The sequence below is a fragment of the Cricetulus griseus genome, unplaced genomic scaffold (assembly GCF_003668045.3).
Source record: "Cricetulus griseus strain 17A/GY unplaced genomic scaffold, alternate assembly CriGri-PICRH-1.0 unplaced_scaffold_1, whole genome shotgun sequence".
NCBI classification, from domain to species: Eukaryota; Metazoa; Chordata; class Mammalia; order Rodentia; family Cricetidae; genus Cricetulus; species Cricetulus griseus.
In genome coordinates this window covers 8,399,810-8,412,724 of record NW_023276808.1, presented here as the reverse complement: position 1 = coordinate 8,412,724, position 12,915 = coordinate 8,399,810, and positions in this window count along the sequence as shown.

The window sequence follows — 12,915 nt, the reverse complement described above, 5'->3', positions numbered from 1 at the left end:
ATTTTATTGAGTCCATAGATTGCTTTTGGCAAGATTGTCATTTTTGCTAGGTTGATCCTAGCTATCCAAGAGCGTGAGAGATCTTTCCATTTCCTTGTATATACATCAATTTCATTATTTAAAGACTCAAAGTTCTTACTATAAAGGTCTTTATCGTTTTTAGGTAGTGTTACCCCAAGATATTTTATGTTTTTAGTTGCTATTGTAAAAGGAGATGTTTCTCTGATTTCCTTCTCAGCATATTTATTATCTGTATATAGTAGCGAAACATATTTTTTGAGTTAATCTTGTGTCCTGAAAGTTTGCTGAAGGTGTTTATCAGCTGTAGGAGAGGAACACTCCTCCATTGCTAGTGGGAGTGCAAACTTGTACAACCACTTTGGAAATCAGTATACAACTTTGAGATACCATCTTACTCCTGTTAGAATGGCTAAAATAAAAACCAACAATGATAGTTTATGATGGAGAGGATGTGGAGAAAGGGGGACACTCCTCCACTGCTGGTGGGAGTCCCAACTTTTACAGCCACTTTAGAAATCAGTATGGAAGCTCCTCAAGAAAATGAGAATGAGTCTACCACAAGATTCAGCAATTCCAATCTTAGGCATATATCCAAAAGAAACACATTCATACAACAACGACATCTGTTCAGTGATGTTCATAGCAGCACTATTTGTAATAGCCAAAAACTGGAAGCAGCCTAGATATCCCTCACCCAAAGAATGGATAGAGAAAATGTGGTACATTTACACAATGGAGTACTACTCAGCAGAAAAAAAATCAATGGAATCTTGAAATTTGTAGGAATATCGATGGAACTAGAAGAAACCATTCTGAGCGAGGTAACCCAATCACAAAAATACAAACAATGATATGTACTCACACATATGTAGAGTGTAGACATAAAATAAATGATTACCAGCCTACAATCCACACTGCCAGAGAAGCTAGTAAACAAGGAGGACCCTAAGAGAGACATACACGGTCCCATGGAGAAGAGGGAAGGGAAAAGAACTCCTGAGCAAATTGAGAGCACCGGAAGAGTGGGGAGGGAGCTATGAGAATGAAAAGGGGAAAAAGGAGTGGTAAGGATGACATGAGGGAGCAGAAACTTTGAGTAAGGGGAAGAATAGAATATAACAAGGTTGGAGATACCATAAAAGAGGGAGACATTTTAGGTTTACAAAGAAATCAGGGTCTAGGGAAATTTCTGGAGACCTACAAAGATGACACCAGCTAACAATATAAGTAACAGAGGAGAGGCTACCTTAAATGGATTCCCATGATAATGAGATTGATGACTGACTTATATGCCACCTAATAGTCCTTATCCAACCGCTGGTGTCAGTAGAAGCAGACACCCACAGCTTACCACTGAACTGAACTGGAATCCTGATGCAGAGAAGGATGAGTGAAGAGCAAAGTGGTCCAGACAAGACTGGTGAAACTCACAGAAACAACTGACCTGAACATCGGGGAGCTCTTGCTCCCCAGACTGATACCTCAGATACCAGCATGGGACTGATCCTGACCCAAGGAAGATGGATTTTATTGAGGAAACCTCAGAAACATAAAGGACCTCCTGTAGCAGTTCAACACTTATCCATAGTATAGGTGTCAACTTTGGGACACAATTTCCACATAGAGGAATACTTCCTGAGCCAAGACACATGGGGTTGGGCCTAGACCCTATACGAAAGGATATTATAGTCTCTGATGTCAGGCTTTGGAAGGCCTTAGCATCCAGGGGGAGCAGAAAGGATATATGATAGGTAGGGTTTTAGTTCGGGTTGTAGGGGAGAATGGGATGCAGAAGCGAACTGGGATTGTCATGTAAAACAATCTTGTTTCTGATTCAAATAAAAAATTCTGAAAGAAAAATAAGAATAATTGTCAAGTAAAAATGGCATTTCCTATGACCAGTCCATTTATATTTGGCAAATTTGGTGTTTTGTATTATCTATCCTTAATCCAATGTTTTATACCAAAACCATTTTTTTGTCATAACTTGTATTACCATCCTAAACATTGGCCATTTAGAGTTTTTATTGAACCAACCAGAATGATTATTCCATAACAGGAATAAAAACTGCAAAATTAAAAAAATCCTATAATGGCTCTCTCTATTATGGTGTCTCTTTTCTTACACTCTTCTATTCTTCCCCTGACTCCATCTTACTTCTCTGTAATCATCTCCTCTCCCCTCCTCTTCTCACATTCCCTATTTCATAAATCCATCTCCCCCCATGCTCCGAACTCTCTCAGGAGATCTTGTCCCTTTCCCATTCTCTGGAGTATGATGTATGTCTGTATTTAGGTCTTCCATTTTTTCCTACTTTTCCTGGTGATGTGGTTTCTTGGGTAGCCATACCCTAATCTATATCTAAAATCACTATATGAGTGAGTACAAAACATGTTTGTCTTTTTGTGACTGGGTTACCACATCAGGCTAGTTTCTTCTAGTTCCATCCATTTTTCTTTGAATTTTAAGTTTCCATTGTTTTTGTTCTGCTGAGTAGTATTCCATTTTGTAAATGTACCACATTTTTTATCCATTCCTCAGTGGAGGGGCATGTAGGTTGCTCCCATGTTCTGCCTCTTTCAAAGAATGTTGCTATGAACCTAATTGAACAGATGTCTTTGTTGTATGAGTGTTCATCTTTTAGGTATTTGCCTAAGAGTGGAAATGTAGACTGATTCCCATTTTCCTAAGGAACTGCCATATTGATTTCCAAAGTGGCTTTATGTGTTTGCACTCCCACCAGCAGTATAGGAGTGTTCCCCTTTCTCGACATCCTCTCCAGCATAACCTGTCCTTGGTGGTATTGATTTTAGCCTTTCTGACAGGAGCAGGATGTTATCTCAGTGTTGTATTGATTTGTGTTTCCCTCATGGCTAATTATATTAAGCACTTTCTCAACTGTCTTTTCATCATTTTAGATTCCTCTATTGAGAAGTCTCTAATTCTGTACTCTTTTTAAGTGGATATTTTGGTGTTTTGGTGATTAACCTGTTGAGTTCTTTGTATAAGTTGGAAACCAGGCATCTGCCAGATGTGGGGTTGGTGAATATCTTTTGCCATTCTTTGCCATTTTGTCTTGTTGACTCTGCACTTTGCCTTAAAGAAGCTTCTCAGTATCAGTAGGTCCCATTTATTAATTGTTGATCTCAGTGTCTGTGCTACTGGTGTTATGTTCAAGAAGGAGTCATCTATACCAATTGTTCAAGGGTGCCTCCTACTTTTTCTTCTAAGAGTTTCAGTGTGGCTGGATTTATGTTGAGGTTGGTGATACATTTGGACTTAAGTTTTGTGCATGGCAATAGATACTGACCAATCTGCAATCTTCTATACATCAGCATCCATTATGACAGCACAATTAACTCAAGATGCTTCCTTTTTTCCATTGTATAATTTTAGCTTCATTGTCAAAATCAGGGGTTCATAAGTGTTTTCATCCATATAATTGTTTTCAGCGTCATTCCATTTGTTTAACTGTTTTTGAATTATTTTCTTTGTTGTTTAGAGATTGATCATCATTTGGGATGTTTTACGCTGATACAAACAGACGTATAAGGAGCTGATTACCCATTGCAAGAGAACAGTCCTCTTCTGGAGAAAACTCTAGAGCATGGTGCTTCAAATTTTATTAGTTTTTTATCTGTAGCTCAAGGGTCTGAAAGAAGAGTTCAAAGGTGATATTGATGGAATTTTGTGAAAGTTTTGAAATCTGTGTTTATTTAATTTTTATACACATAGAATTATAGGGAGCTGAGAAACATTAGTCAAGTTCACACTTTTACTTTCCTATGTTTTCTTTGTTCTTTTGATTAAATGTTGACTGTATTTTTCCTGTCAATCCCAGGTCCCTCTCCATCCCCTCCTCCCCAACTACCCCCACAACTAAAAACCTACCTATCACATATCATTTCTGCTCCCCAGGGATTGTTTGGCCTTCAATAGGGGGTCATCAGAGTCTATTGTATCCTTTGGGATAGGGCCTAGGCCCATCCCAATGAGTCTTGCCTCAGGGAATATACCTCTATGTGGAATGGGCTCCCAAACTCCATACCTTGCTAGCGATAAGTACTGATCTACTACCAGAGGCCTCATAGATTTCTGAGGCCTCCTCACTGACTTCCACACTCAGGGGGTCTGGATCAATCCCATTGTGTTTTCCCAGGTATCTGTCTGGGGTCTACGATCTCCCCGTTGTTCAGGTCAGCAGTTTCTGTGGGTTTCACTAAGCTGGTCTGGACCACGTTGCTCATTACTCGTCCTTTTCTGCAACTGGATTCCAGTTCAGTTCATTGAGTAGTTGTGGGTGTATGATGCTACTTCCATCAGCTGATGGATGAAAGCTGTAGGATGGCATATAAGTTAGTAATCAATCTCCTTATCAGGGGAGGGCATTTAAGGTAGCCTCTCCTCTGTTGCTTACATTCTTAGTTCATGTCATTTTGCAGATCTCCAGACATTTCCTTAGTGCCTGATTTCTCTTTAAACCTAAAATCTTCTATTCTTCCCCCAACTCAAACGTTTGCACCCTCATGTCCTCCTCAACACTCCTCTTATTAAAAAATCAGTAGTCTTCATATATATATATATATATATATATATATATATATATATATGATAAATGGGATGAGAAAGAAATCAGAGAAAGATAACCATTCCCAATAAACAAAAACAATATAAAATATCTTGTTCTGACTCTAACCAAACCAGTGAAAGACCTGTGTGACAAGAAATTTAAATCTTTAAGAAGGAAGTTGTAGAAGACATCATAAAATTGAAAGATCTACCATGCTCCTGCATAGATTGGATCGACATAATAAAATGGCAATCTTCCCAAAAGCAATCTATAGATTCAATGCAATCTCCATCAAAATCCCAGCACAATTCTTCACAGAACTTGAATGAACAGTACTCAATTACATGTGGATCAACAAGATGCAGGATAAGAAAAGCAATCCTGTATAATAAAGGAACTTCCATAGGCATCACCATTCCTGAATTCACACACTACTATAGAACAACAATAATGAAATCAGATTGGTATTGGCACAAAAACTGACAGGTAGACAAAAAGGATATAATCAACGACACTGATATTAATACACACAGCTATGAAAACCTGATTTTTGATAAAAAAGCAAAAATATAAAATGGAAAAAAGGAAGTATCTTCAACAAAGGGTGCTGGCATTACTGTATACAGATTGTAGAAGACTGAAGATAGATCCATACTCATTGCCATGTGCAGAACATAAACTCAAATTGATCAAGACATCAACATGAAACCAGGATAGAGTGAGGAGAAGGTAAGTGACCAGGAAGATCAAGTTGGAGCAAGGGCAGAGAATGAGAACAAGGAAAGTGATACCTTGATAGAGGAAGCCATTATAGGATTAAAAGGTAAATAGACAATAGAAAAATTCTGAGGAATGTATAAGGATACCTTCAACTAAGAATCTAAAAAGTGGGTTAGAGTGTATGTTAAATGCCATTTCCTTGTAATAAGATTGATGTCTACCTTAAATGCGAACATATCCCCTTCATCCACTACCTGATGGAAACAGAAGCAGAAAGTCACAGGTAAGCAGAGCCTGAAATCTTAATTCCATTTATTCAGAGAGAGGAGTGATGAGCAAAGGGGTCAAGATCATTTTGGAGAAAAACCCAGGAACATTTGACCTGAGCAAGTGAGAGCTCACAGACTCCAGAGTGACAGCTGTGGAACCTGTATAAGCCAAAGCAACCCCCCCATGGGATTCAAGTTGGGGAGATTTGCATCGTTTGGGGCCACTGGAAGTAGAACCAGAATTTATCTTTATTCCATGAAATGGAGTTTGAAGCCCTTCCATATACGAGGTTACTTTTTCAACCTAGATACTGGAGGGAGGGCCTTGGTTCTGCAAAAATCATGTGAAAGACTTTGATGATGCACCATTAGAAGCCTCACCTTCTCTAAAAGGTGAATGGGCTTGGGATGGGGAGATGGTGGGTGTACGGGTGGGAGAGGGAACAGAGATTGAAATGCAAAATATGAATGATTTTAATTTAAATTAAAAAATAAAAATAACAACATGGCTGCTGATATTTAATGGCAGGTAATGTATAAGATAAAACTGTTCAACTTACTATTTTCTAAACTTAAAACACATAGAGAAACAAGAAGAATATAAGAACATTAAAAAGCAACAAAATCATGTCTATATTTTATGTCATTTTGGAGAGATTATGCAACAATGTGAATACCAGTCTTTATCTGTTCATGTCCATGATGTAGCTGTCACTGTAATGTTCTCTTTGTTGCTCAACTCTGAGTGCAAAATGATGGGCTTCTTACATAATAAAACTTGAACGACGTAGATTTGGTATCCTGACATTAGGTGAACTATAGGGTTCTGATGCCACAAATTAGAGAAGACCAATGTTATCTTGATGAGAAGAATGCCTCAGTCTTTTTGGTCAAAGCAGGCTAAGAAGAAGGTCTGAGACCTCCTGGATGAGAAGAAAAGAGAGATCCACTTGGATAGAGATTGAGGGTATAGAGCTTTCTATGAGAATGGTCTAAAAGCTCTAGGTTAAATCATGTGATTTGGGGGCCCAATAGACTGAAGATATATATTTGAGTCACAAAGAATTGAGGAGGCAGATTGGAGTCCACATATGTAGTTTTTCAATATATCCCACTCCCATAGAGAGAGGTCTTGTGATCTAGAAGTCAGAGGAGATAAATCATCAGAATTACTGAAGAAATTAGAAATGGTTCATGCCTGCATAGAATATAAGAATAGCTCACAGAATTCATTGTAAGATGCATCTCTTAAGTTTATTCAGCTGTTTAGACATATGTGTGAAGGTAGTGGTCCACACCTTATGTTTTTCCAACATAAGGCAATGAAATTCAGGACTGGGCTCTACTTCACACTCCTCAGCCCTGGTACATTAAGATACAGTGTTCTGGGTTTCAATTTTGGTGAATGGAATGACTGGTAACTCTAGTTAGTTGGGAACAAACTGATGACCCTGAATCAGATGACAATAAGGGCCTCATGTTTGTGACAAACAGCTCATGTGGTGAGAATTCAGCATTAAAATGCAGCAGGATAGTGAGCCTTGGGTTTAACTGACACCCTATTAGATAATATTGATGAGTCTATTTTCGAAAGAATACATAGAATTTATGAGACTGCTTTGTGCATTGAGGACTGTTAACTTTTTATGAAAGCAAGCATATCTGCTGTCATTTTTCATAGGGAAATGCATGCTTAGATTAAGTTTGGGGGAAGTTAGTTGGAAGGATCAAGGGTAAAAGAGCAAATATTCTTGGACGCTTTGATGAATTCCTACTTTCACTGACTTTGGAACATATAAAGAGATTTGTAATGCCTTCAGAAAAGTGTATATATCCAAAGTTCCCTTATTTACAAGAAGATGATGGGACATCTCCATGGTTTGATTTATAAATACCTCATCCTCATTGGTGAGATATATATAGGCTACTGTGTAGAAGGACAATTTCTTATCCTTTAATGGGTAGTTTTACACCAGAGACCTGGGTGGTTCCAAGAAATCAGAGTGCTTTTGGATGTTAGTCAAACTTTTAAGTCCATATTGTACCGAGAGGAAAAACTGAATGTAAACTGGGCAATGTAAATAGACGTTCTAGATACCTATGACAGAAATTTGTCAGGGTACCTTATAAAGTAGAGGAAGACCAATGTACTGCACCAGATTCCAAGAGAACATTAAGGTTATAATACACACATCTTCCAAATATTCAATGCATGTAGGAAGCCAGTCTCAGAATTTCTTCTAAGAAGATGCTGGCACTTGAAGTGGAGTTGTAGTTCCCATGTGTTAGAAGGGTAGGTGAATAGCCACTGTGTCAATGGGAGTTCATCTGTAGTATCCTAATAAAGAGCATGAAATTATGGATCTATCTTGCTGTACAAACTAGTCAAAGGAATATGTGTCAGGTCACTTGAAACAAAGGGAAAGATGTGAAAGCACTTTTTTAAAATTGTAATACTTTAAAAAGCCCCCAGCATTGTAGAGCATGATTTTCTGTGACACTCTTGTTAGAGCGAGTACATTAAGGCTCATATTGTACTTATAGATAAGTAATTGGTCCCTTAAAGTAAGCAGACAAATTTCTCATCACCATTTCTTAAAAAGAGGGTGTCATGAGTTTCGCTATATTCTAGCTAACAATGTGCCATCAGGGTGGCCAAATGGATAAAAACTGAATGGGGTCCTGGTGGAAGGGGCTATTTTCCCCTTTATCAATGGGACAGATAGTGAGAATATTTTTAATAGAGGAAATCTGAGGCGAAATATGGGTCAGAATTAGCTACCATAATTGCCATTGATGAAGGACATACCTTTTGGTTAATGAGGAAAAGTTCTATCAATTTAAGCAGATATTGAATTTCTTCCTGTGAAGACTACAGTACAGAAGGTCCTACCACTTCTTCTTCATCTAGCAGTTCTTCATACATTAGGATATCCATGACTTTTGGGAAATTTGGAAGACAACAAGTATCAACTTCAGTGTTTTTGAACAGATGGTGCTCCTGTGTCAACCATACTGTCTCCTTAGTTTTGTGCTCAACAACCCAGGTCAGTGTACAGATGGAAACTGGATTGCTGGAAGTGTCCTTCAATCCTCCATATGCTCACTATGATTGGGATCTGTGAACACAATGTAGAGTCAATTCCACTGGTGACAACTTAAAACTAGCATGTGCATTTAGGAAGTATCTCTGGGACTTACCTTATGAGTCTGTGGAGATTGGTGTAAACTACCTCATAGCACACATAAAATGCACTTGAAAAAATCATCAATGGAATTGTGTAAGGCAGATTAGAAGAAAGCAAAGAATTAGGCCATCTTGTAGTGTTACAAAGAGTTCCAAGCCAAATTTTAAAGAGAAAAGGAAAAAATGGAGTTATTTGCATCACCATAATCCATAGCCAAACACATTATCTCTCCATCTGTGGTTCCAAATCTTCATTCCAGTTTGTAAGGTTCTTATCCTTACAGATCCCATATTAACATTGACATGCTCTAACCATTTATCAAAGAGGAAGAACAAAAATTGCTTTCTCTGTGGACTTTCCAAGTTTAACCACCCTACATGGCATAGAAAAAATTGTGGATTCTCACTGTTTAGAGTATTTACTACTGGATCCATTATGATTACCAGGGACTTTGAATGTCACATCAGTATAAGCAAGCATTTCAGTTGTTAATAACTGTGTCTTTCCAACACACCTTAGTAGTGAGAGTGGAGATTAAAGCTGTGTATTTAGATCTTATGCATGGAGATTCACCATGGATATATAATATCAAATGGGAAGGTAATGCAAAGTCATATTAGGCAGAGAATCATGTTTAATATCATCTTTGGCATTAGGAAAATCTCTGTGTGGCAGATGGGCAAATTTACTAATTTAATTGTACCTTATAGAGATATTTAATTTCTAATGCAAGATTGTAATAGAAGAAAAGGACTGAGCTTCTTACTGACTCACATATACACAGAATTGCTTATTTTCAAAGAGGAATATATAGTGACACTTTGGTTGAGTGGAAACTTCTGAAACCAGCCTGGGTAAGGGAATATTTCTGAATCTCCTTATTAAGAGGAGGAAACACCTTATACACATTATTTCAGTGTGTAGAAATCCAATTCACCCTAGACAGTGGTGAAATTCCTAGGTTACCTTTGTTAGTGGGAAAATATTTGGGCTCTGTCTCATTAGCTTCCCATTATGCCCCCTAGCTACAGATATGCATACCATGAATCAAAAATTTGTGTGTCCAGAAAGAATTCAGAATTATTTTCCTGAAGGGTGATTGGTCTTCTGGGCATTGATGCTTTGACAAGACTTTCTTTGTCTCTACAATTGATAACAAATTTTCAAGTATATTTAATGGGTTCTAGGCAAATGAATCCATGTCTATATTTTATTCTCTGCTATATATTCATGGATGTAATGTGTTCCCATCTTTTACAGGTGTTGACGTTGCTGCTTTGCTCAGCTGTGGAGGCTTTCATGTGCAATGACAAGTGACCATATTCAGAAAGGTCAACTAGAGTTCAAAGAGGTAACTCTGAAGTGTCTTTGAAAACATGATTGCTTGAAACACTCACTTGCCAATAGAAAACATTTTGGAGTTTTAAATTACCAGATAATTTTGCCCCAAACCATCTTACCTGGATCACACTTATTTGTAAGAGATATATTATAAGCTTTCTAATCTATCCTGTGTCTCGAAGTACCCAATTTTTCCACAGAGTAAGAAGCATATGACCCCCTTCACTTTAGTCCCTGTTACTGAGTAGTAAAATGTTTTATACCCAATTGTACAAATGGACAAATGTGAGTGCTATGGAAGAGAAAAATAAAAGTTTAAATCTACTTGGTATAAAGGACAAAAGTCAAAAGCAGTCTTTTGTCTGAGAACAATGTCTTTTACCTTATCTAAAAGTGAAAAGGTGAGGAGTAGTAATGGAAGAATGGGAGTACTAAACACCTTCTATGAAAGAATAACTGTGAGACACTTTTAAGCAAAAGTGAATGTCAGAATCCCCTTGGTCAGTGGGTGCATAAATCACACTTCCCTGACTTAAAATGGATTACCTGTAGAGGAATATCCCAACATATATTACCAGGTTTTGAAACACTTCTTCAGATGTTAGTATTTCCATATGTTGTCTTGAATCTGGTGAAGACCAGCTAGCATTCAAATGTTGTTTGTAGCAACATGAATGATGCAGGCTGAGAAGTTTGCTTCATCTATTTTCAGTCAGCCCTTTAGATCTACGTATTAATGGCAGAATTCTCATTTCTGATGACTGGCTAAAAGATAGATGACATGAATTCTTGACTTTGTTTGCAAATACTAGCTTCTGGTATATCTATGCTAGATATTATTCAGAGAGGAAGTTTTCCATAGATCAACATCTCTAACTTTAAATATCAGACTACAAGAATCATAAAACAAAGGCCCAAAGGACCATTACTTAGTTAGAGTATATGTGTATAGTACATAAGACAGGGGGTATCCCATAATATCTCAGAAAAAAGTCTGTCTGTATTATTCATACTAGGCTGTTCCTGGAAATCAAAGTCAGATTCAAAGATTCTTTTATAATGGAACAGCAGTTCTCAAGTGTGAGCCAAAATTATCAGAAGGATCACTTATCACATTTCCCCAATGTCAGCTGTTTACATTCTAGCTTATTAGAGCTGGAATTCTGTAGTTATGTAGTAACCAAGAAACATTTTATAGCTAGGAGCCTTTGTCCTTGGAAGAAATGTTTGATGCTCACTTTATTATAGGTGGAAAAATGAAGAATATAGGTACATAGGATTTCTAAGGAGTTGACTCGTGTGCATCAGACACACTCTTTCAAAAAAGTGGAAATTATACTCTCTTAGCCACATAGGGAAACTCTGATACATTTTCAGCAGACATTTGCATACCTTGTAAAAATTAAGTGCAGTATACCCTAGAACATTCTCCTTAGATTCCAAATCTTCCCTGTGATTTGGTATGTTCATATCTAGAATGGTATCTGCAAGAGATATGTCAATACTCTTAGGATTCTTGAAAATTTTGTGTTTCTGTTTCCAGATAAATTGTATAGATACATTTATGTTCAGTCAATCTAACAGATCTGGGCTGCAATGGTGAAAACACAGTTTTTACAGATCGAATAGAGGGTAGTAGATAGAATCCAGGCTCTTCTTGCTCTCTTTGTTCTCTATGACCTGCCACTATAAGTACAATGTTTCTCAGTAAGTAGGCAAATCAATGTGCCCATTCTCAGAAAAGGGAAATATGAGAGCTCCTGTGTCAATTGCAGAAGTTCTAACTCTGGTCTTTCATAGGTTGAAATAAAGTCAGGCAAAATTTAGGAGGCAGAGTATCTCTAATGGTGCTGTTGTAAGTATAAATGCCATAATTTACCTTTTAAGGAAGAGCACAATCCAAGAAAATTCTTGTCATATTTGAATTCTTCTTTAAAGTATAGAAAACGTCTGTCTCTGGCAACTCTACTGAAGGCATGAGTGAAATCTTCACATTCTTCTCAGAGTTTGGATGTAAATTCCTGGGCCTAGGTTCTCAAACTTATAAACAACTTGAAAGATGTTATCACAAAGAAAGGGAACTTCCCAATTTTTGTGAAAACTTATTAGTAAATGACATGGTTTTCAAGCTAGCTTTTCTATATTTGTGATGGGTCTTCAAATTAGTGTTCCCCAAATTTCCTTGGATAAGGGTATATGTAAGGTCTACCAAGCACAGAGAGAGAAGTTCTCAATCACGGTTAGTTTTCTTTGGAAAGAGTGTAGAACTAAGATTAGCATGAATGCAAATAAGACATTATATCATTTTTTAGTGATAGGGTTTAATTTAATTTAATTTAATCACCATTTAATATTGTAGAATCACTTGGTATATACATGTTATGCTCTGTATCTTACTTCTTCATAGGATATTATCTCTTACAATATAGTAGAGATAATTATTGTCTATATTTTCCCGATTGAATATGGAATCCTGCCTGCCACTCTTAGTTTACTCCTGAAAATCTGATGCTATGCTCATGTGGTTAGCAGAAATAAGTTAATTTCACATATGAGATTTTCCAGGTAGGTTTACAAGGTTAGTTTTGATGAGTTTAAGTCTAGGTCTTACCTTTGTCCCTCTTTCCACAGAAAGAGAAAGATTCAGAAACTTGAGGGTAGCACTTCATTTCTTCTTGTTCCAAAGAGTGAGGAGCCATGATTTTATAGTCATGCACTCAGGTGTTCCTCTAACCTCCTCTGATTAGAGCAGGAATTTCTTAGTCCCAGTTGAGAATAAATATATATTCTAGGAATACTTGTTTG